Raw genomic sequence first — 26,834 nt, 5'->3', positions numbered from 1 at the left:
CTTTCATCTGCTGCGTCAAAAGCCATACATTTTGCTGCTTCGCGCCTACCTCAGGATCTCTTAATGTAATCTGTGTTCCCAATGGCTTGTTTTGGTTTTTATTTTGATAGATATAGTATGTGTGGAAAGTGGTCTGCAAGAATAAAATCAGAGTAAAACAACCACAAAGTATAAAAGTCATGTGGAATTGCATTTTCTTTCGTCTCTTGTCTGCTTTGACAGTGGCATTAAAGAGAATTGTGTGAAGTCTCACCTCTCCTGTGGAAGGTCAACTTCAAAAGATAAAGTATGATCTCAAAATAGGATAGTTGTTCAAAAACCTTTTTCTTCAAATGAGTGAGTACATGATATATGAACAATGGTGTGAGGGTAACTTGGCCATGTGTGAAAGCATTGACTATTTTATTTGGCAGTCTCTGAGCAATTCTGTTCCTATCTGCATAACCCCACAGAGGAAGTACATCTGTCACTCAGAGACAAAGGGGATAAGTTTGATTAGAAGCTGAGGGTAAAGGAAAAGAGCCTGCTACTTGCTCCTGTCTGCTATTTCTTTGGGACTCCCTTATCCCCAGTAACCTTGGGAAAGCAAAGGAATGAGAAATGAAGGAATATAGGAAAACCCTAATTACCTTTGTCCATCTATCCATTAATTCATAAACTGCTTGTTGGGACATAATTTGACTTGAGGTTTGTCATGAGCGTTGACCATGTATAGTTTTTACATTACAGGGGGTGGTAAACATGAAATTAAGCACTATTTACCTATTTCTTTTTTATTGTATTTTATTGTCCAGATACTGTATGGAGCGGTTACAGTTACATTTGTCAGGTTGTGGGTACATTATTTTTTGAACCTTGATACCCCTTCTTATGTTTTCATTCCCTTTCCTTACGTCCCTCCACCCTACCCTTTTTCCCCCTATCCTTCCCTTCCCTATTTCAAATAAAACAATTAGTGTGTATATAGTATACCAGTATACAAATTCAGATACAGTAACCTCATGAGATTAACCGTAAGTGGGGAAAAAGAGAGAAAGATATAACTTTACATAGTACATTAAGAACAGCAAACACAAAGATAAACCTCTTGTGTCATTAACCTAGAGTTCATTTTGTTTAGTCTCATCCTGTATTACCTTATATATACAGCTTTTGAGCTATTGTGATCCTTGTTAGGAGAATCCAGAATGAGTACTAATTATTACAAATGAGGGAAACCATTGTGCCTGTGTTATTTTGAGATTGATTTAATTCACTTCATATGATTTTTTCCAAGTCTTTCCATTTCCTTACAAATGGGGCAATGTCATTCTTTCTGATGGCAGCATAGAATTCCATTGTGTATAAGTACCACATCTTCTTGATCCATTCATCTACTGAGGGGCATCTTGGTTGATTCCATATCTTGGCTATGGTAAATATTGTTGCAATGAATATTGTTGTGCTAGTAGCTTTACTATGGCCTTGCTTCTGGGCATTTGGGTGAATGCCAAGGAGTGGGATTGCTGGGTCATAGGGGAGCTCTATTAGTCTTCTGAGGAATCATCATACTGCTTTCCAGTGTGGTTGAATGCATTTACTCTCCCACTATAACAGTATAGTAGCAATCCTTCCTGGCCACATCCCTGCCTGCATCTGTTGTTAATGAATTTCTTGAGTGGAGTTTGTTAAAAAAATTTCTAGGGTGCGGTGGAATCTGAGTTGTTTTGATTTGCATTTCTTGTATGGCCAGAGATGTCCAGTATTTCTTCATGTGTCTGTAAGGCCATTTTTGTTTCTTCCAGAGCAGTCTCTCTAAGTCTTTAGCTCACCTTTTAATGGGATGGTTGTCTCTTTGAGGATATGTTTTTGAAAGATTCAGTTGTTTTAGCTGTTGGAATATTTTAGATATGAGGCCCTTGTCTGTTGTATGGCTTCTCTTATTCTTTGAGTTTTCTATTTAACTTGATAGCAATATGTCCTTTGCCATACAGAAGCTCTGCAGTTTAATGCAGTCCCATTTGTCCAAATGTTCTTTAATTTGTTGTGTTTCTGGACATTTATTAAGGAAGTTACAAAATCCACAAGTAGAAGTGCAGAATGCTTTAATGGAGAATGACTGTGGTACCATATTGTTACAGCATCCTGCTCCCCCCCAAAAAATAATAAAGCCAATGTTGCCTATAGCATAAAAATGACTATCAGAGTCCGGGAGCATGGTCTAGCATGCACCAAGTCCTGGGTTCGATTCCTCGGTACCGCATACATAGAGAAAGCTGTAAATGCTTCTGTGGCTCAAGTGAGAAAGTCCAAGGACAATGCCCAGGCCCTGAATGTAAGCTCCAGGACTGGTTAAAAAAAAATCCCAAAAAGGACTGTCAGAATAACTGGCAACTTTCTGTACTTTGTGATGATCCCAAAAGCTCTGCTCACACATTTCGGGAAAGACTCCAAAGGTTACTAAGCTTTCAAAAGTTTATCCTCAAGCTCAGCTTCCTATGCACACAGAGAGTGAGGGCTGAACTAGGGCTCTGCTTCCTGACTTAGCCATGGAGCTGTTCCCCAGCATGCACATAATGTACTTGGCATAGATTAGGAGACTTACAGATTCAAGTTCTTGAAAGAAATCTCTGTCCTATCATCAACTCAGCAGGATCCTAACTGAGCAGGTATGTTAGTGACCACACATTGAAAAGAATGCAGATTTACAGAACTATAAGAAATGACAATGGAACATAGAAAGGGCAAAGACTTCAAAATTCTCACATTATATGTGTGAAATTTTAATTTTTAATAAAATTATGAGACATTTAAAGAAATGAGAAATTTAATTTATACACATAAAAATATGGATAATGCTCCTTGGAAAGACTTTAAAACAACTATTTTAAATGTTTTCATAAAGATCTAAAATGTTTAACTTGGTTTAAACATTGAGTATTGTAAATATATTACAAAATGTCATATAATATCTGACAAATATGTATGATACTTATGATCAATTAAATTATATTATGGCCAATTACAGTATAGTCAAATTATATTATGGTCAATTAAACTAAATTTTATGTCAATTAAAATAAATTTCAATTCACAAAAATATCTCCAAAGAACAAAAGGAAATCATGTTGAAAGAACTAAAATGCAACATGTGAATGCTGTTTTATCTAGCAGAGTATAGAATTCTTAATTGAATATACATTTCTGTCTATATACTGCTGATTTTTACAGTTTCTGATGAGAATTGGTACCTGGGATGCCTCTACCCTCAGCTTCGGCTATTCATCTTGCAGACATTTCCTTGAATCTCACCTCACTTTTCTTACAAAAAGAACTCCTTTTTGTCTTCAACCTTTAGACGTTAGATTATGATGTGTTGAGATATAGACCTTTTTTAGTTTATCATACCTGGTGTTTCTTGAACTCATTGGTTGGGTACTGCTTTTCATTAGATTTAAGTGAATTTAAACTATATTTTCTTTATATTATTTTCTGTACCTTTCTTTCTTATGGCTAGAATCTCATTAGTATGAGATTCAGTATGTTTGATATTTTTGAAAAGGTCCCTAAGCTAATGTCAAAATGTGTTCATTGTTTTTTTATGTTTTGTCTTTCATGCAGGCTGGATATTCAACTGACCATCCAGTTTCATTGATTCTCTCTTCTGACTATTCAAATCTACTATTCAGTTCTTCTGATGAATTTTTCATCTCAGTTTTACACTTTCAGATCATTACTTGGTTCTTTAAAAGAATAGCTTTCATTTTAGTGTTTTTGTGTGGTTGGATAACAATAGTAGGAGATGTGAATAGACTTATAATAAGCAAGGATATTAAATAATTTTTAAAACCCTCAAAGAAAAACCCAGTACTGGATATCTTTACTGATGAAATGTGCCAAATCATTAAAAAATTAACACCAATCTTTACAAACTCTTCCAAATAATAGGAAAGAAATACAACCCTACACCCCAAAAGACTGTCAAGGCCAGTTTTTACCTGATTTTTAGGCCATACACAGACAACATGAAGAAAACAACTACAAACTAATATTTCTTTTGAATATTAAAATTCCAAAAATACTTTCAAACCACATCCAGAAATGTGGAATATCTATTATAAATCATGATCAAATAGGATTTATTATAGACTATAATCTCTTTAATATCTGAACCTCAACTAGTATATTACATCATATTTATAGACACAGAGAAAACATTAGTCAAAACTCCAACATCCCTCTTGACAAAAACACTTAACATATCATGAAAAGTGAATCTTCATAAGTCACAAAAGCCTATTTATTTTATGAAATCAAATTTATAGTTAGTGGTGAAAAGCTGAAAATCTTTTTATCCTAAAATCAGAACTAAGGTAAGGATATTGATTCTTCCTTCTTCTATTCAACATTTTACTAGAGGTTCATAAACAGAGCAGTCAGGTAAAAATATGAAATAAATGTCATTTAGGTTGGGAAAAGGGACAAAACATCTTTCTTTGATGTTGACATTGTCTTGTACATGTATAAAACCCAAAACACTCCAGTAAAAAAATAAACAACATTCAGGGTAATGAATAATTTCAGAGGCAAGTTTTAATACTATAAGACCAATATTTGATAATCAATTATCACTCTCTACACTAGTAGCAACAATGTTAAAATTCCAATGCTTCGTGATAAATTTAAACATAACAAGCACAAATCATATGCACAAGGAACTGCTTGAACATCATTAAATGAAATTAAAGAAGGCTCTTAAAGAAGATTCCTACATCCATGGATTGAAAACTTACATTGTTAAAATGCTAATACTCCACAAATTGATGTACAGATTTACTCCAAGCCCTGTGTAAGTCCTCTCTGCTTTTTAAATTTTTTTTCAAGAACTTGACAAGCTGATGCTAAGACTTAGATAAAAGTCCAAAGCAACAAGAATAGGCAAAACACTCTTTAAATAGGTTTTACGTGGGGCCGGGAGTTTGGCCTAATGGTAGAGTGCTTGCCTAACATGCATGAAGACTCAGGTTTGATTCCTTGATACCACATACATAGGAAAAAACTAGAAGTGGTGCTGTGGCTCAAGTAGTAGCGCTCTAGCCTTGAGAAAAACCCAAGGACAGTGCTCAGGCCCTGAACTCAAGCCCAGGACTGGTAACATAATAAATAAATAAAAAGATCATACATATCCCAATTTCAAAAATTTATTATATAACAACATTGTTATTACATGGGACTGTTGTATGGTATATAACCATACACATTTCAATAAAATGAAATAGACAATCTAGGAATAAAGTATGCATTGGAGTTCAAAGAAGTGTTCAATAACTTAATTCAAAAGAAAACTTTCACTCTTCTGCGACAGCTGGATAGTTGAATTGAAAGATAAGATGTTGGAATTTTTCCTCATATCCTTAAAAAGCAAACTTAAATCATATACACAAATATAAAATGCTAAATTTGTAAGACTTAGATTCAACGTGTGTACTTTCGTAATCACAGAGTAGCCAAAAATTCCTATATATGACAAGAAACAATAAACAAATTGACACTGGACTATTGTGCTACAAAGGAAATGCTCAGGAAAAAACAAATTTCTTTACAGGAACTTAACTGATAGCTCCCAAAGGCTGGGAGGGTTAAGAAAAAATCTCTAATAAGCATAGACTAATGAAAATATTCTAGATGTATGGATGACATAGTCACAGTCTTTTACACATATGGATAATTAAATGGGATCCTTTAAACTGATGAATTTTAGCACACATGAATTGTATCTTAAATAAGGATTTATGTCTCCAACTCAATTTCTACTCTTATGGTCATAATCAGTTATTAGTAAGGAAAGGTTGGTTACATTTTCAGAGAATGCATGTTTTCATTTCTTGTTCACCCAGATCAAGCTCTTCAGTACTCCATTTACAGGAAGAAAATCCCACCACACCTAGTCACAACCTCATCATCAGCATCAAATGTGGTGCATGCAATAAAACTGAAAATCTTCTAAGTGGTTACTGATGACATTTTTGTTTGTAACCCTCCGTGGACTTCCCCTAACCTCCTGGGAAGAGGCCACATTCTCCAATGAACCATGAGACCTCTGCAATTCCAGGCCAAAGGCTTAAAATCTACACACACTCCATTAGAATAGGATTCCAGTATTGAATATTGCATTTTATTTCTTTATGAGTAGACCAAGATTTTTTTCACAATTCTGAAACTGTACATTTACTTTTACTTCTAACTAGAACAGTATGTCTTCACAAAATTTGCATAAGGGCAGTTTTGTAGGCTTTTATAATACACAAAATCACACACACACATGAATTAATAGTTCATGGATTTCCCTACTTAATAAATGAATTGCCTATTTCCTTTGACAAACATGATCATTATAGGCTCTGCCAGATATACCTCATCTTTCTACACGGTAATTTGGATTAAGAAAAACATTTAGATCTAAAGCAAAAAAGGAATTCATCTCAAGATATTCTAGTTCAGCTTATGGTGTTTGGTAGAATACAGAATTATTCTTAAGCTTATATTTAAGTTTAAATTCTCTGTCATTTATTATCTCGATTTTCAAATTTACATGTTATATCATATTTCTCTAAAACATAATATCCTACCTTAAGTATTTAGATATAAAAGTTTGCTAATTAAAATTTCTTTAAGCATAAAATCTGAATTAAATGAATTGCATTTAAAATGGAAACTTGAAATTCTTTGTGCAGATGCTCCTTTTATAAAAATAAAAATGAGTCAATGAATATTTCAAAGTTATTTTGTCTTACCTTTGATAGCATATTGAGAAACTGATCTTTGCTTTCTTCTTTAATTCACATAAGAAGCAAAGGATTATATCTATGTATATAACATTTTTCAATATGGTTAATTACTGCAGTTGAAGCTTCTTGTGTTCCCCTAATGAATTTTTAGTCTATTGTGGAGAAATGACTCTCTCAAAGGACGACCATTTATTACACCTGAGCCTTCCGGGTCTCAACTGTACCGCATGCTGCTTAATCATTTGCAATGATTTAGGAATGTTGCCACAACCACTCAATTACTTAAAGAAGGGCTCTGGATGTAATCTATATAGCAGAAAGCACATTTTTTTTGCTCACATTTTGAACTATTTTGTTAAGTAAATGAAGTCTAGAAACAACTGTGTTCTGAGCAACTTGTACACAGAAGACTATACAGGAAAACAGAAGAGGTCACCATTTTCCCTTATCCATCAAGCAGTTGTGTCATTTCCCTACATTGGAATGCAGCAATGGAGAGGACACATAACTTAGGAAATCTGATTTTCTTGCGTTTTGGTTTTGTGATCTTTGTATATTACCTGAGTCTTATGTTCTTTCTCCTAATCAAAATTATTGCTGATCATTTTTTATTATTATATTTTATTGTCAGGATAATGTATAGATGGTTGGAATTACCTTCATCAGTTAATGGGTACATTACTTCTTGAACCTTGATACCCCTTTTCATGTTTTTGCCCCCCTTGCTTCCTCCTCCCCCCTCCCAATCATCTTGTTTTCCCTCTTCCTTTCCCTATTTCAAATAAATAAACATACATACAATATACCAGGTAATGAACTACTGCTAATTTCTTAGGCATGCTCCAGTCAGTGACAGATATTTATGCAACCTACAGTAAAGGTAGAAAAAATATTTTGAGAAATGTTGCCAGTGACTTAATTCCATGCAGCTTTCTGAAGCAACCTAATGAAAAATCATCAAATAACCTAAGAGGAAAACTCATTTAAAATTATAATTGGGGCCGGGAGTTTGGCCTAGTGGTAGAGTGCTTGCCTAGCATGCATGAAGACCCGGGTTTGATTCCTCAGTACCACATACATAGAAAAAAAAGCCAGAAGTGGTGCTGAGGCTCAAGTGGTAGAGCTCTAGCCTTGAGAAAGTCCAAGGACAGTGCTCAGGCCCTGAGCTCAAACCCAGGACTGGCAAAAAAAAATTATACTTGTTAAAAACATTTAATTACTTCTGTGCTAGTGATACAGAAGAGGGAGGCATTGTACTTTAACAACACTTATAGCCAAAATCAACCTATCTTCAGAGAAAAGAGCCACGTGGCCCTATTTCTAGGCAATAACATTTGAAGGACACAGGTAATGTGAGCTCTAAAGACAGATTTTACTAAATTTATAATTATAGCTTGGACCAGTCCTATATCACTAAGAAATAGAAAATACTCTTTATGAATAACATTTTAGACTATTGAAAGTAAATAGACTATGTAGAAAAATATAAAATACTTTATATGTATACAAATATATAGCTGACAAATGTGAATAATTAAAACATATAGATTTAAATAAATACAAACTTTTAGATTTTTGCTGCATCTCTTCAGTAATAATCCACCTGTGGAATTGAATGTGTTAAATATTTACCTTCTATTTAATTAGGCAAACACTTATTTACAGAGATTATGAGATCTAGAATGATGTGACTCTATGATCTTTTATTTTTAGTAACTAGTTCAGTACAACAGAAAGCTTCCATGCTCTTTCCCATGTCCAGTGTGAAGTTCACCGATTTTAAAGTTGTCAAGTCTAAATTTGTTCTTGAATTATTTCTGATATGGGAGAAATGCTTCTGAGTTTCTGAGATGACTTCCCCGGTGTGTGAAAGCATGTATAGCAATGTGACCCAGGACCTTTCCAATGTGTCACAAAATCAATCACTCATTTCATTACGGTATCTGTGATAATCCATTCGAATGAATTAGTATTCAATAACATTAGTATTAGTCACTATGCATTTCTCACCAATTGGGAAGTCATTTGTCATTTGACCAGTAATGAGAAAAGGGTATAAAAATACCCCTTAAATAAGACAATGTCATTTAGGGCTATTTCTTCATAACTAGGAAACTAGAAGTCATGGTGCTGGGATCTTTGCACCAGGTCAGAGTTGATTCAGCCCAGGCATCAGAGGCTCCCACCCATAATTCTACTACTTAAGAGGCTGAAAATGGAAGGATTGCAGCGGGAGGCCAAGTCTTGTGCCTGGATGCAGTTGTATGCACCTATCATTCTACATCACTACTATCGGAGGCTGGGATTGAGAAGATGGATCACAGTGCCAGACCAGCCTAGTAAGAAAGCTTCTAGAAACTGCATATCAAAGGACAGGAAAATGGAAGTGTGCACCTCTGATTCTAGGAATGAGAAAGAGGCAGAAGTAAGGCAGATCATGATTGAACCATTCAGTCAGGTAAGAACCAAGACTTTATCCTAAAAATAATAGGTTGTGGACATGGTCTTAGAGATATAAACATAAGTACATAGACATAAAATATATGATGGGATATATGCTCTATAGACATAATATTACATTATATAAATTAATATATGCCTATGACATACACACCCTCAGCTTGATTTTAATTATGTTCCAAAATCTATGTGCCAGTGATTGTATATAGAGAATCCTTTCATGAATATTTGTTTGTTAAACATGACATTTGAAATATGATATAAAAATCAATGTTAATAAAATCTTTAAAAACTAATCAGTGATATATTGTATATATGTTTGATTATTTGAAATAGGATAGAGAAGGGGGGAAACAAGATGAGAGGTGGTGGGGGGGGTAGGGAAATGGGGACCAAGAAATGAGAAAGGGTATCAGTGTTTGTGAAGCAATGCACATATATTTTTCTGGCTTATCCAAATTTTTTTTATTAAATGGTCTTACTTTTAACCTGATTACATTTCAGATTATATCAACTATTAATTCCAATATGTATTTTACTTAATTAGAATTATCTTGAATGACATTAAAGAGATTCCGAGTAATTTTTAGCTTTGTTCCCTCCCTCCCTCCCTCTCTCCTTCCATTCTTTCTCTCCCCCCCCTCTTTCTTTCTTTTCTTTTCTCTTCCATTCCTTGTTCCCTTCTTTTTTACTGTGCTGGTCCTAGGGTTAAACACAGGGCCTGAGAACTCTTCCTGAACTCCAGACAAATGCTCATAGCTTCACTTTTTGGTAGCAAATTGGAGATGAGAGGCTCAGTCTTACCTGGCTTCAATCTGCTATCCTCAGATTTCAGACTCCTGAGTAGATAGAGTAGTTAGGAGCCCCCAGAGCCCAGATCTTCATTAATGTTTGAAATTTATTGCCACAAATATGACTTTTATAATTAGAAATTTTAAATATTTTTCAAATCATACACACACATATATATTTAGAGAGAAGTGAATCATAATGTTTTCAAAAGTACAGCAGTAAGTTCAGTGCTAGTGGTTTATGATTAAAATTAAAAGCCAGCTGGTTAAAAGTATAGAACAAGCATAAATACTATATTCTGAAACTTTAGCATTAGTTTTCTCCACATACTGTCACTTGGGGTTTCATTTTATTGTGTTGCATGTATAATTTTATATGATAAGTGGTGATGTGATTCTTTAGAGTTAAAAATTAAGTATTTATTTGTGGCAAATAAACTATGTACTGAATCACAGAGATTTGTAGTTGTCTTCTGTATTCTAAGTATCCTACCTCTGTCTGCTAGTGACTTTCATTTACACTGATTACATGAACCTTTAAAAATTATTCAATGTTGGACAAGAAACTGACTCATTACCTTACATATATGACTGTAACCCCTCTAGATATCATCCTGACAAGAAAATAAAATTTAATAAAAAAGCGCTCCCCCAAAACTTCTGCTTGCAATGCTTTCCAAGCTAAAAGTTAGTAAAAATAAAATAAAATTAACTTAATATTATACTTGCACTGATACCAGTGCCATAATTAATGACTTGCAACCTCAGTTCACCACACAGCAATAGTTAAAAAATTCATATTGACACATTTCATAAATTTAGTATTTTGAACAATTCTTTAAATACAGAATAACAAAGCATTAACATAATTTTTCAATGAGTCACATGCCAAAATTGTCTTGCTTTCTTAAAAAAGTAAAAATAATTGAGCCTTTATCATTACACTTCTTGGTTTTAAAGCAAATGGAGTATGTTTATTTGAAAGTAAAAAAGAAAGCTTCAAAGGAAAGTAGGAAGACTTTATCTAGAGAGAGGCCCCAAAGAGGAGCCCAATGGAGTCTTTCTGAAAGGCTTCCCAAATATCTCCTTCTTTGGGCTTCGCATTGATTAGCTGATGGTCTGCGCATGCACTACTCACTTTTTTCCTTGGCTGAGTGAACACCAGAGAATTTTGGTAAGAAGCGTATGAGCAGTATTCTGAGTCACTCCGGGAACAAAAACGCCATGAAGGGCACCTCTATGAGTATGTCCACACTTTCTATCCCTACACAACACAGCTCCTTTTCCTTTCCCTCATAGCCCTTTCCCAGATGGAAAGCCTATCTGTCATTAGGTAACGGAGGCAGTGATTGCTCTGGGCTAGTTTCTGCTGAGATTAAGCAGATTCATGATGACAAATCAGGATCCCCCAGGAAAGGGCCTTTTAGGTGAATAGGACATGGTCCATGCACTGTGTCAGTAGAACACAGCACCTCCATGATTTCTATGAATCTCTTTCCTGATGGCCTTCTATAACATGATGGACTCCAATGTAGAAGAAACAAGCAACAAACAAGTTGATAATGCAGGGACCAAATATTAGCAGAATTATTATAGCAGATAGGGATCCCATGATCAATTATTTTAATTTTATAAATTTGTATTCCTTTGCATTAAGGTCTAGAGAGATTTTTCAATTAATATTAATCAACATAGTTTCAAAGTACTACTTGAACACAGAGACCTGTGTTAATGATTAAAACTGAAAAGATTTCAATCTTTTCTTTAAACTAAATTCCAAAGTACAATTACACTTTTATGTATAAATACTTAAATTTTATTTTCATTTGTATTTTATTTGTATTCTGTCTTTCATTTGCTATTTCTTCTGAGAAATAGTCCCTCCTTAAGGAACAAAAATCAAGTGACGCTTGATTTTTGGGTAAAGCGCTAGACTTGAGCAAAAGGAGCTCAGGGACAGCACCTAGGCCCAGAGTTTGAGCCCCAGGATTGATAAAAAAGGAACAAAAATCAGCTTTATATATATAAACCCTGTATTTATGGATAATTAATAACAAGCTCCCACAACCTCGGATGGCAAGGTCATTAAAATAGATTCTCTTTTTTGTTTTACTTGATGTCTGACCATAGAAAGAGATATAAAATTCAATAATAGCCAGAATTCTTCATTACCAATTTACTGGCTAAGTGTGATTTTCCAGCCATACCACGTGCCACACAGCTGTGAACCACTTAGAGGTTTACTAGACACTCTTGGATAGTAAGGTTCTCTTGCTTTCTTTTTGATTTTCTGCCTCATATCACATTAGGAATAATTTAATGTGACTGCATTAGGAATTTTCTGAGACATTGCAATTTCTAAGTAGTTCAGATGTCTTTGAGGCATGCTTCCTTCAAAGTTGTTTTATAGTATAATAGACATTTAAGTAAATGCAAATGATCTGAATTATTATTTTGTCCAACAAAAGCCTAGCTAAAGAAGCCAGTCAGAAGAAATTTAGAGTGAAAAGTGTGGGTAAGAACTGCGTTCACCCAGCGGATGTTCTAAGCTGCCAACACTAGTGGGAAAGGCTTTGGGCACTGAGAATGGGAGGTGACGGGGTCCATTCACTGCAAGCATGTCCTCATAGATAGAGTGACCGGCACTGAGGAGTCAGGAGACGCACCCAAATCATGTGGAGAGTTTTAAGCTGGAACTAAAGGCTTGCTTTCAGCTGGGTTACTTGTAATATAGGCATATCCACGATTCCTGAGCAATTATCAAGTTATTAGCTGATTAGCATTCACTGAATTTACAAGGTTGCAAATTCAATTCCCCAACTCAAATTAGCCGAACCAGTTTCATTTTGTAAAGGACTCCATTCTGTTTGACAGGAAAGGTGTTTAACGTCGTTTTGCATAAACTGTTTCTTCCAAACTCAATCAGAACCTAACCTGTGTTCCTGTATGGACAACATATTGTAGAAAGAGCTATACAAGCTGACAATCAACCTAGCAAAAACACCTGGACCTAACAGCAAGTTATAGGCAAGGTTTTGGAGCAAGACGGAAATTTCTAGAAAGACTGTTCACGGAGCCTCATTTAATGAGGTCGTGGAGAAACACTCACTCGGTTCTTATTTCCCAGGAACTGAAGCAGCCTGAACATTTAAAAAGTAATGAAGTTTCTGCCCAAACTTGAGACAAAGAAAACTTAGAGCTCTGATGATTAGCTCCTTACTTATTTGGAGGCTATTCTAGAGAAGATTAAAAGCTACTGTAGTGTGGTCTGTAGTTAAGTCCTAGGGTATATAATTTCAGAATTCATCTGGGAACAACTAGGGAAGGAATAATTATGGGAATACTGACAGAGCATAGGGCAAATTCTCAAAGTACCTGTGTAAAATCTAATGAGAAACTTCCATTGAAGAAGAAAAGAGCTTGGAAATGAAAATAAAAAGGAGGGTGAGAGCATATAAGTAAATATAGAAAATGAACTGAATCTCTTCTCACCCTTTCATCTTGCTCTCCCCACTAGATCCTTCCTTCCTAACCAAAGTCTGGCAGCAATGAAACCTTCCCAATACAGTCTCTGAGTGAAGTCAAGAAATCATGCCCAAACTTTTGTTGTTGTTGGTGGTGGTGGGGCTTGAATTTAGGGCCTGATTGAAAGTAGAAATAACATGCAATTGTGTAAATCTTCTCCTGGGTCTATACTAAAATAAAGCATCAAGTAGTTATCTGCACTGCACACAGTGACTGACTATTGTACCTCACTCACATGTTAATAATAAAAATGGTGATCTTTTCTAAGTACAGAACCAAACAATGGCTTCCAGAGGCTGAAAAAGATGGAAAAAGAATGATTAATTAAAGAATGTGAAGTTACAGGTATAGAAAAAGGAAAAGTTGTGATGTTATACTAAACAGAAGAATGCTTAAAGATAATTCTAGGGTTTGTACATTTTAGAATAGAAGGAAAAGTTTCAAATATTCTCATCACAGAGACGTGGACACACGAAGTAATGGAGAAACTAACTTGCCTGATTTATTAGCATATATACATATATATGCATATATTAGCATATATGTATATATACACATGGGTTAAAACATCACATTACATCCCATATGTCCAGTTAATAAGTGTCCAAAAAGCTAATAAGATATTTAAGAAGACAAATGTTTACATTGTACTGAGGATGCTAAGAGATGGTAAGCCAGGTGCAGATGGGTCATGCCTGTAATCCTGAATACTAAGGAGGCTGAAATCTGAGGGTACAAGTTCAAAGCCAGCCTATGCAGGATAGTCCATGACACCCTAGCCTCAATTAACCACAAAATATCCAGAAGGCAAGCTTGGGTTCAAGTGGTAGAGCACTAACCTGGGGGAAAATATTAGGGGACAAGACCTAAGCTCTGAGTGCAATCCCTAACACTGTCACAAAGAGAAAGTAAAGAGGTCAGGGAGAGAGAGACAGTAAGAGATAACAGCAGTAATCATCCTAATTATAGACCCCAAAGCAGCTATCAGCTCTCAAACACACCTTTACAATAAACTGTACATAAATGCGCAACTGAGAGATGGTAGCTGCCTTGAGATCCTCGTACAAATTAGAATGAGAGAAATGAAAAATAATTTAACACTTGGAGCTCAAAACTTCACATCACATGTAAGGAGCAACCTTTCCTGAAGTGTAGTAGGTTCCGGTTTCTCTGGGCATCCCTCCCTTCCTTACATGTTGATAGTTTTTTCATGGTCAGAAGGTCTAAGGGATCACAATCACTGCCTGACGGGAGGTTCTGGCTACAGCCTCAGCAAAAAGCATAAGCTAGATTTCCCTTCAGCCCTCTGAGAGGGAAGTTTCAGAAAAAGAGAAGAAAAATGAAAACACATTCTGGGCAAGGGTAAGTAGGACTGTCTATTACTGCTTTTCATTTGTGCTTATGATAATTACTTATAAGGTATTTGTTATTTAAACAAAATTCTTCCAGCAACATTAAGTATCGATAAGCACTTCTGTGGTCAGCCATCTGGGAATGTTTGGCTGAGTGGTCCTGGCTCAGGCTTCCTTATATGGATGAAGTCATCACATCAGCATGTTGATGTGTCTATAGACAGGACAACTCCATTACTTGCTGTCTGTTAATAAGGGGCTCAGCTCCTTGCGTGTAGGCCTTCATAGAAGACCTGCAGAGGGCCCCTAGTGGGTTATGTGATTGAGAACACAACCTCTTCCAGAATCAGGAATTAGTTAGCCCTCCCTCGGAGTGCACCCTTGGTTGTACTATATCATAAGGTTTAGGGTTACATGTCAGCACAAAAGGGACTACATAGAAGCCGGAACAACAGGCTTACTGCATTTCATAATATACACTTAAAAATTCTTTTTTCGTATATTTTATTGTAATTAATAGAAGGATTACATTACCAATTAGAAAGTGCACTGCTTCACAAACATTGATACCCTTTCTCATGTCTTTGTCCCCATTTCCCTCCCCCCACCATGTGCCTCATCTTGTTTTCCCCCCTTCCCCATCCAATTTCAAATAACCAAATAAGCATATATATAATATATCAGATAACAAGGTAAAACACCGTAACAATATGAGATAACCAAGGGGCAGCAAAAGAGATGAGAGATAACATAGTACAGTAAGGAAAACAATCACTCATTGTATGACTTTTGTTTCTATATCCTAGAGGTCCTTTCATTTAGCATCATACTATATGGCCTTATGTATCTAGGTTTTGCTCTATTGTAAATCTCTGCTAGGAGAACCCAAGGTTTCTACTGATTATGACAAATGAGGGAAACCATTGAGCCTGTGTTCCTTGAGTCTGGCTTACTTCACTTAATAGGATCTTTTCTAAGTCTTTCCATTTCCTTACAAATGGGGCAATGTCATTCTTTCTGACAGCAGCATAGAATTCCATTGTGTATAAATACCACATCTTGTTGATCCACTCATCAACTGAGGGGCATCTGCGATGGTTCCATATTTTTGCTATGGTAAATAATGCTGCAATGAATATCGTTATGCTAGTGGATTTAGTATGTCCTTGTTTCTGGACCAATGGGTACATGCCAAGTAGTAGAATTGCTGGTTTATAGGGGAGCTCTATGTTTAGTCTTTTGAGGAACTGCCATACTGCTTTCCATAGTGGTTGAAGGAGTTTGCACTCCCACCAACAGTGTAGTAGTGATCCTTCCAGGCCACATCCCCTCCAGCATCTGTTGTTATTAGATTTCTTGATCATGGCTATTCTAACTGGAGTGAGGTGGAATCTTAGAGTTGTTTTGATTTGCATTTCTTTTATGACCAGAGATGTCGAGCATTTCTTCATGTGTCTATAGGCCATTTTTGTTTCTTCTTCAGAGAAGACTCTAAGTCTTTGGCCCATCTTTTAATGGGATGGTTGTTTCTTTGGAGATTAGTTTTGGATACACTTAAAAATTCTTAAGCAATGCTATCCATGAAATTATATATTTCATGTGATCTTTACATCTCTTACTATATTAATCTCCAAGGAGAAACAGAGCTGCTACTGCAAAACACATGTTAGGTCTACATCACAGCCTAGAGCATCAGCAGTGGTTGGTATGCTGTCCCCAGTAAGGCACCCCTCCTTACAAGCCTGGCTGGTCATGCTTGAAGGAGATCTTTAGCCCAATTTAAGTCAGGAAGCATTTGTTTTATGTGACACTTACAGTCAATTCCCTGGAAGTTGAACGTAATAGTCTAGGGTCAGGGGGGAAACAAAGCCTACAATAAAGCCCATTTGCTGTGGTGGTTGTGTCATTTGCCAGCCTTTTTGGATAATTGCTTCAAACTGAAACAGTTTAAAAAATTGAACCATAAGGGGAACAGCAAATTGTTCTCAGGATATAACACTAAACTCACGTGATTATGTATTGCTACACCGCTGTCCACTTTCATTACCTAAGGCCATAAAGCAACTTTAACCATTTCCTGAAATGTCCCCAGCAAGGATAGCTTTTGCTTTGCCATCCTGGTGAACTGGATGCAATAATTCTGCATTAGAACTTTTGCAACCCGGCCACTCAGGGATGGGTTCTGGTGCCTGAATTCATGCAAACGTTCCACTGGGTAACCCTAGTATTAAGTATGGTTGGGGAATTCATGTTATAATCATTGCATTTTATTAGCAACCAGCCCTTTTCTCTCATAAAGTTCAATGTTCTGTATCCTATTGCCTGTTCTGTCCCATGTAGTGGCTTTATCTCTTCATTGGATGGTATATATATAAGCCCTCATTTTGTGTTCCTGAGGTTGCTGTGTTTACTGCTGTCCTTCATAGCCAAAGGTGACAACAGTGGCTGAGGAGGAGAGTGGCTGGAGAGTAAGAATCTGTCAATCACAGTCTTACCAATTCTCCAGCCTGCAGCAGTTTGCTGGATCAGAAGCTGTGATTTTTACCATAAACCTGTCAAAAACACTATGTCAACTCATTGGAGAAGAGAACTATGTCATTTAATTCTTATTCTAAATTCATATCTGAATTAAATTAGTGTTTCTATCACATAGTTAAATTGATTTGCCTCACTATTATGTATTCAGGATGGTGCATAGAGGAGCCACAGTGCATGCAAAGCACAGGCTGACCACAGTGTTGCCAAAACTTTCCCAGAGCATTTCTGGGTTTCCTTTATTAGGAACTTTAACTCCCAAGGGATAAAACTATAGTTTAACTCTACATATCCAGCTTCTGACACTATCATTGTAATTATGTTGGATTATAACTTAATAATCGTGGATTATTCTGGAGACAAATAACATCTGATTTACTATACTACTGGTAGGTTAGACATATCTGAAGGTTTTTATTCAGATATGGTATTTCTCTACTTTTACAACAAATGTATAAATGTGGAACACTTTCACAAATTAAAAACTCATTAAAGCTAGGTACAGTGGTACACACCAAATTAAAAACTCATTAAAGCTAGGTACAGTGGTACACACCCGTAATACAAACACTTCAGAGGTGGAAACAGGAGGATTTTGAGTTCAAAGCCCATTCTGGGCTCCATAGTGAGAACTTGTCTAAAAACAAATAAACCAGTAACAATATCATCTCATTGAAGATAACTACAATAAAAAGTCACATATTGTGAAAGTCTGTAAAGAACCGCTATACAAGGCTGCATAAAAATTATTAGTTCATGAGGAACTGGAGCTCAATGGTAGTCTAGAAGTCAAGATTACAAGTTCTTTCCATTCCCAACACCATGTGTTTTGTTTTGTTTTTTGTCATCTTTGTTTCTAGCTTTGCCTCTTCAAACAGGACAACTGAGCTGTCATCTCACCAATGTCTCTGTGTTTCCATTCAAATTAAGAAGAAAGATTTAAATGTTATTCAACCTTTGCAATACACGTTCTGAGGAAGAAGATACTAATGATAATTCTTTTAGGTATATAGAAATAGAATGTTTTTAAAAAGAGATTTAAAAATATTCTGGAAAAGAGATGGAAAAATTAGGAGCTGGATCATCTTGATAGCCAGATACTTGATGAGTCACTGGCAAGGACAGGAATGTTTAATGAAGACTTTAGCTTTTACTTTTTCTATTTTTAAAAGTTGTCTTTAAGAGTTTGAAGAAAAGAATAGAAAATAAAAGAGGGGGCATTGTGAGAAAAACTGTCTTTTCTATCAAAGTATGTTGCTTAAAAGTTCTTGCTTTGGTGAGAACTTTTGGGTTGGTTCTTGTTAAGGAAAACAGGAACTTTAGGTTAAGAAAGGATTTTTGAAAATTAAAGTTTTGTCTTAAACTGCTTTCTTCTCAAGGTGGAATTAGAACATTCCCCATGTGGGTATATGTTGAATTCTCTTCTGTATTGCTGATATTACTTCAAAATCACTTTATGTACATATTTTATCACCCCATCCCCTGAACAAGTTAGCCAATCATGAGCAGATTGTGAACTAGAGATCAACCAATCTGAACAGAGGGGAAGGCCCTGCTGCCTTAAGGATAAGTATTAGAGCAGACTGCTTGCTGTGTGTGCTTGCTTGGCAGGCTTTTGGCTGATGGCATTCCATTCGGCACAGAAGTAAATTTCGTCTTGCTGGGGAAAATATTTTTCAGTAGTTGTACAAAAAAGTTTTAATTAAACATCTCAATTTATGAGTACACTGCATCCTGAATAATGTTATCTCTCCCCTCATCCTCCTCACCTCACCTCTCTCAATTCTCAAGTTCCATTCTTACATGTGTCATACATTGAGTATTAGACTGTATTAGGTCATCCTTCCTCTCACCATTTGTTTGCACCCTTCCTCTTGCATCCCGCTTCCCTTTTTTATCCTTTCTTCTATTTCTGCTTGCTGGTACTGATCTTGTTAAACTGTTCAGTTCATGTCCCAAAGGAGTTACATCATTGGAATCCACCCTCTACATATGCCATAATTTAGTCAGCTTGCTCAGTGTACATACTCATATGGCACTGTATGCTTTCATTTATATCTATGTTTTAGATCTAATTTCCACAGAGATTTCATTTAACTTTTGCTTTGCATATAATTCTCTGTCTCCTCATCTAATCCCCTGTAATGTGTCTTTTGGGTAACTTTTGTGAGGTCAAGACTGCCTTCTGGGCTGAGAATGTGACTTAGTGGTAGAGTGTTTGTCTAGTATGCATGAAGCCCTGGGTCTGATTCCTCAGTACCACATAAATAGAAAAGGACAGAAGTGGTGCTGTGGCTCATAGAGTGCTAGCTAGATGAGAACAGGCTGAGAAACCAAGGGGGCTGCCGGAATCACACATTCAGCGGCCCCACCTTTGCTTCCCAGTTGAGTTCTTTCATAATAGAGAACATATCTAATTTTCTACTTTTATTTTCAGTAAGTCCCTTACCAAGTGTCTAGGCAGCATAATCTGTTTTCTCTGTTCCCCTTGCTTTACCATACTTCTGCATCTTCACTTATGTCATTCTGCCTCTTAATCAAAGCTCTTCCCAAACATTCTGAAAGCTACTATAAATAAAGAGCCAACCCAAACACTGCCAAAATTAATCTCCCCTCAACTCCGCATGTGCTTGGTTTGGTATTCAAATAGCTCTCTTACATTGTGCTTTGAACTGAATTTAGAAATGGTATGCCAGTATCACCTACCTGTTAAATGTGATTGGTATGGTATTCCTCTCTCAAGTCTGCAGAGGCTAAACTATGGAAAACACAGCTCATAGATGTTTGTTAAGTTAAGACATTATCAACTCAGTTTTCTACAGAGGTGTGTTCTGTCCAGATATTTCTAGGGAAGTACTATACAATAATGTTCAAATAGATGCATTTAAATAAATGTGGTTTCATGTTTAAAAAATATTTGTGTCTTCTGCAAAACAATGACACAAAGTCTATTCTAAAGAGAAATAGGAGCATGAACATGTGCTGCTTTAGGAACTTGGCTACGTAAGTCAAATTACATGTTTATTGCTATAGCTTCTGTGCAGAATCAATCCCGAGAATGCAGTGTCATTCTGTACTCTGGGGAAATCACGACAGCTTAGATTAATCTGCACCTGCCAAGTCAATGCAACTCAAATTAGGAAGTGTGGGCATTCCAGTCGAGGCTAATCCTAGTCTACAGTGAACTACACAGAAACTCTGGAGACAGGCACTAAGGACTCACATTGTAATTGGCCAGAGTAAGGGAAATGGGGACCAAGACATGAGAAAAGGTATCAATGTATGTGAAGTAATGCACCTTCTACCTGGTGAATACAATGTAACCCTTCTATTAATTACAATAAAAAGTATATGAAAAAATGTACATGTTAAATCTATATCTCTATTCCTTTGACTAATTAATTTCATTTTGCCAATACCACAGGCAAGGTTCTCCTCTCTGTGGCCCCTTACGTAGCTGGAATCACAGACTTGCTTCATCAACACTCAGTTGGTTGACTTCCAGGTTTGTTTTTTTTTCAAAGGAGGACTAGAAAGTTTTTCAAGGCCGGCTGGTGAAGCGCTAATAAAGAAAATCCATTTCCTGCTAATACAATTCCTCCTTGTATTGCATTAATATTCAAATATTTTCAATAATGGATACTTAAAATTATTTTGTGTAAGTGCCTCTGGGAGTAAAAAAAAAGCTTTAATTACACACTCTCTCTCTCTCTCTCTCTCTCTCTCTCTCTCTCTCACACACACACACACACACACACACACACACACACACACATTCCTTTCTTTCAATAAGCGCAGATTTAAATTAAAAATGCACATTCTTTGGGGAGGATGAGATGACTTCTTTACTCTTGCCCCGCCCTTACCTCGCTGTCTTGGTGTGGAGAGGACTGGCTCCTCAAGTTACCTCGCTGTCTTGGTGTGGAGAGGACTGGCTCCTCAAGTAGGACAGCTACCCAGGGTACTGACCTAAGCCTCTTGCAGTAGGCTCACCAGGTTTACTTCACTACAGGTTTTCCTGAAGCTGCTCCAGGTTCTCTTCCCTCAGGCTGCTCCTGAGGACATAGCTTGCCTCCTCCGTCCACTGCCTCATAATTACCCTTTCGTTTTCCTGCCTTCTCCTCAGTGCTAGATCCCTCACTTGTGATCCTGGGATTTTCCTTCCACCTGCTGCTTTAAATGGGATGTTTGGAGGGTCTTGTCTTCCTCCCTGTACTTGTGACTTGATCTCCTGGAACCTACAGTAGTAAGTGCCTTTCACCGTCATTCTTTCCCCCTTCTTTATCGTTGTCCACTCATAAACTCAGTTATGGACCCAAATGCCTAGAGGAAAATCTATAAAGATAGAATCTGATTTCTAGACTATGACGGAGAGCAAGAATTAGATGATTTCAATGGTGGTCAAGCCTTCTCTGACTTCATTCTACAATTCTATCCTTTGTTAAATTGTGATTCCTCCTGTATAGAGGGAAACTGAAAAGAAAATGAATATCTCATAGAAGTAGACAGTAGAACAGTGCTTAGAAAGGCGTGAGAAGAGGAGACAGAAGGGAACAAAGAAAAGATAGCTAATGGGTACAGGAGTACAACTGGATGCAAGAAACAATCTCTTGTGTTTGGTTGTCTAGTATGATAAGTATGGTTAATAATGGTTGATTATATATGTCAGAAAGCGAATGGAGAGGAATTTTAATGTTCTCAGTACAAAGAAAAGGTAAATGTTGGAGAAGATGAGTTATGGAAATCCTGATTGTGACACATTATATATTGAATGTCACTCTGCATCTCATCAATGTGTATATAAATGTATGCATGTTCATATACATTGTTTAAAGTGTTCATGAAATATGTTCACATATAATGTTCAATTTGTCTTAATGCATTTGACGGGTATGGCCTTATCTAGATTATTATAAACTTAATTTCTTAGAACTTAAATTCTCAGTGCTCACCCTCCATGGGAGCGGGAAGACAAAGTAAACGGCGTAAACCATATTGCTTGTGAGGAAGTTCTTCCAAGCAGTCACTGATCACCTATGTTTAGCTACTCCTGTTGCTTTGAAAAGCTTCCATCTCACACACTGAGCCACTGTTTTCCATGGGGCTCCCTGTTGCCTCCCTTCTGGCCCACTGTCTGTGCCCTGCTCTGTGTAAATGCCTCTCGGCTCCTTGGCACTGGGTGTATTTCACGTGGCACTGGCAGCAGATGCTTTCTAAGGAAAAACAGCTGTGAAAGCTGATCAGCCAGGAATTTTTACTTGAATCTATTTAAACCTGAGTGAACAAAGATGTGGCAGACATAACTAGATGTGTTTTCTGGCCGTTTATTTCTCATTTGCTTTCTTCGCCTTCTGCATGGGACAGCATGTCTGGTCTATGGCTTGGGTATTAGGAAGTAACCAGAAACCTCCTGTCTTGACTTAACCCTTCACAATCCAATATAAAATTTTAACAATGTAGTAAATGAGCCTTTGCATTATCTATCTTGGCGGTGGATACCATGACAATATCATCTTTCTGAAGTGGGCAGTCTCTCAGTTTCAACACGTCATTTCTCTTTTCCTCTTATATTTACGCTTGCTACCTACTTACCAGCAATTCTTAAAAGCATGAGAACGTTTCTCCTGTGGTGTTCTCTTTGCTTGTTTATAGCTTTCTACTCTAGTCCTTGCACATCAATCTATTTCTTTGATATAATCACTGCCTTAGTTTCTGGTCCTTCATACTATGAAGGATCTTATGCTCGTTCTCTTCTACTTAACTCACCAATTTCCATTTCTTTCTTACAGTTGCATCTTCCTGGTCTTCTGACTTTCACCAGGCTACCCAAGACTGTCTTACTTTGCTATTCTCTTCGATTTCTGTCCCTTCTAATCTTCTAGGGGAACACAATGCTATTTATTCTTCAGTTTATTGTCACGCTATTACACCTTATTTCTTATTGAGGCCCATATTTGAGAGGCTGCATAGGCCAGATCTTTCCAAATAAAAGGGGGGAACCAGGATTCTCATTCCAGCAGGTGGATTTGGGGAAGCCACTTGAACTACAGGATGGTTCCAGTGGCCTATCATACGTACACATTTAATTCTCAATAAAGGCAAGGAAATTTGGGGGTAATAGTAGCTTCAGACACGGGTAAGAAACGGAAGCAAAGAGGACTGGGGTTATAAAAGGAGCCCGATTATCACGGCAAATCATCAGTGACAAAGCTGGGTTTGGCCTACGACGTTTGGCTTCAGAGCTCATCTTATATGGATCACCATGGTTGTTAATATTGTCTATGTTTACCGCTTTTACTTTCTCTGTTTTTGCCCCGTCTCACAAATTTCTACTATCTTGCTCTTTGTTTGGCCATACTTACAATAAAACAAAGAAGTACATTCTCTCCAGAAATTATGAAATCTTGTAATTTCCTCTTTAGTTACCGTATTTTTCTTCTTTGGGCGTATTGAATTTGATTCCTTTATCTTGATGACTTGCCTCCAGAGCCTTGCCTATCCTATGACTCATTTTGCTAAATATAGACAGGCATTTGTAATTCTCTTACTGGCATTTCCTGTGTCAAGAGGAACCGATTTAGAGAGAATGTGCCCCCCCCTCACTCTCTCTCTGGCTCTCTCTGTGTTTGTATGTGTCTGTGCCATCTTCATGTGAGCCCATGATGCGTAAGATTTTATAAGAAAAGGCTATATTTCTCTATATCACTTGATGACCATGATACACTTTAAGTCATTTTTTTTAGTCTTAGAGAACTAGTTGTAATGCCTTGCATTCCTTTCCAAGGCTATAAACCAAGCATAAAACAAAACTAGTGAACATTTGTATATGGCGGTGACTGAAGGAATACAGAAAATAGCATGACCTTAAGCATCTTGAACAACTGAATATCATGCTCAGTAAAAAGATGACATTTGAATTTGATAATTCAGTACTCAAATTATGTGAAAAATTCAATAAGATGAGTTTGAAAGTATCTTCTTACTCTAGTATAAAGCTTCATGACACCTCCCATTTCTCCTCCTCTCCTAAACACTCTCACACACAAACTAGCATACTTTCTATGTTGATACCTTTCCCAATTTACTTTTCTCTTAGAACCTCTACACTGGTTTGCCTCTTTTCTATTTTTGTTCTTATGATTTGGTGTACATTTGTAACGTAAGAAGAAGAGATCACTAGGACATTTATTTATATGCACAAGTACACTTTGCACCTATTTACTACTTCCAACATATTTTCATTCCTCATTCCCTTCCTCCTCTTGCAAGCATTTGGTGAGTTTTTCCACTTTGTACTGGTGTGCGCGCTCGTGTGTGTGTGTGTGTGTGTGTACGTGTGTGTGGGTGTGTACGTGTGTGTGTGTATGTGTGTGTACGTGTGTGTGTGTACGTGTGTGTGTGTATGTGTGTGTACGTGTGTGTGTGTGTGTGTGTGTGTGTGTGTGTAACAGCCTTGTATCTTCTTTACCCTTCAACTTCCTGTCTTTTTTCTACGCCTGCTGGCCCTTCCCTAGAAGTAGTCTTCTTACATCAGTATTTTAGGCCTGTATTCTTCACATGAGGAAGAACATGCATATTTGGCTTATTGAGCTTTGCTTAGCATGTTTAGCTTTATGATAGCATTTTAGCCACTTTCCTTTTAAAATTTTTTATGGTCAGAGTAATGTATAGAGGGGTTATAGCTACATTTGCCAGGTATTAGGTGCATTACTTCTCACACATTGATACTCCTTCTCATGTTTTTGTCCCCATTTCCCTCCCCCAATCATCATTTCCCCCCAAATCATCTTGTTTCCCCCATTCCCTGTCCTACCCAAATAAACAAATAAATGGATCTACAATATATAAGGTAACAAAGTCAGACACAGTAACAATACGAGATTAACCAAAGGGCAACAGAAGAGAAGAGAAACAACATAGTACATTAAGAAACAATCACACAAGATAAAGCTCTTGTTTCCATATCCTAAGAGATCTTTTCATTTAGTCCCATCCTATATGACCTTAATTTCTTCATTCTTTAAAAGTATCTCATGGTAAATATGAACTGTACTTTCTTTAGTCACCAGTTGTTAGGCAGTACATCTGATTCCATTTCTCTATTATGAACATGGCTGAAATAAGCAATTATTTTCTTGTATATTGGTTTCCTCATCAGATAAATGTCCCATTAATGCTATAATGGAATCAAAGGGAAAATGATTTGGGGGGTTTTGAGGAACTGCCATATTGATTTGTGCAGAGGTTTTACTACTTTACATTCCTGTCTGCAATGTATAAGGGATCTTTCTGCTGTTTCCTTACTAGAACTTGTTTGTTTTTCTTAATGAATGCCATTCTGGCTGGGGAGAGATGGAATCATAGTAGCGTTTCCATTTGCATTTCCTATATGGTTAAAGATGATGAACATGTTCTTATAAATATTAGCCATTTTTCTAAAACCTTCTAATCAACTTATTTATCCACTTATTAATATATAATTTGCTCTTTTGCTATTTAATGTTTTGAATTCATTTCATATTTTAGACAATAATCATTTATCCACTTTATAGCTGTAAAAACTTTCTTCCATTCTGTGGTTTTTTGATAGGCAGAAATTTTTTCATATATTTTTATTATAATTAATAGAAGGGTTACATGATATTTGCCAGATAGAAGGTGCATTAATTCACATACATTGATACCTTTCACATGGCTTGGTCCCCATTTCACCCCCCACTCCTCATCTTGTTTTCCCCCCTTCCCTATCCAATTTCAAATAACCAAATACAAATATATCGATATATCAGGTAACAAAGTGAGATACTGTAACAATATGAGAGATATGCAGAAATTTTTGAATTTGATCAAAAGCCATTCGGCAATTCTTGATCTTATTTTCTAAATAATTGAAATTCTGTCCATACCTTATTACCAATAGGCATAGTTTTCCCTAAGTTTTCATATAGAATTTCCCTGTTTCAGGTTTTACATTAAGATCTTCCATATATTTAGAGTTAATTTTTATGCAAGATAAGAGGAGTTAGAAATCAGGGCTTAGTTTCCATTTTCTACACATAGATGACTAGCTTTCCCAGCATCAGGGTTTAAACACGCTTCTTTTTCTTCATTATATGCCTTTGTCTACTTTGCCAAAGATCAGATGGCTATAGCTGTGCACTGATTTTTAGGCTTTCTATTAGGTTTCATTTGTCTCCATATTTTGTTATTGTTGTCATCATTGTTGTTTTCACTGTTAGCACCATGCTATTTTTTTTTTTTTGCCAGTCCTGGGCTTGAGCTCAGGGCCTGAGCACTGTCCATTGACCTTTTCAAGGCTAGAGCTCTTCCACTTGAGCCTCAGCACTTCTTCTGGCTTTTTTCTATGTACATGGTTCTGAGGAATTGAAGCCAGGTCTCCATGC

Source organism: Megascapheus bottae, chromosome 12 (assembly GCF_031878675.1).
Source record: "Megascapheus bottae isolate mThoBot1 chromosome 12, mThoBot2.hap1, whole genome shotgun sequence".
Lineage (NCBI taxonomy): Eukaryota > Metazoa > Chordata > Mammalia > Rodentia > Geomyidae > Megascapheus > Megascapheus bottae.
Note: the sequence above shows the minus strand (reverse complement) of the source record.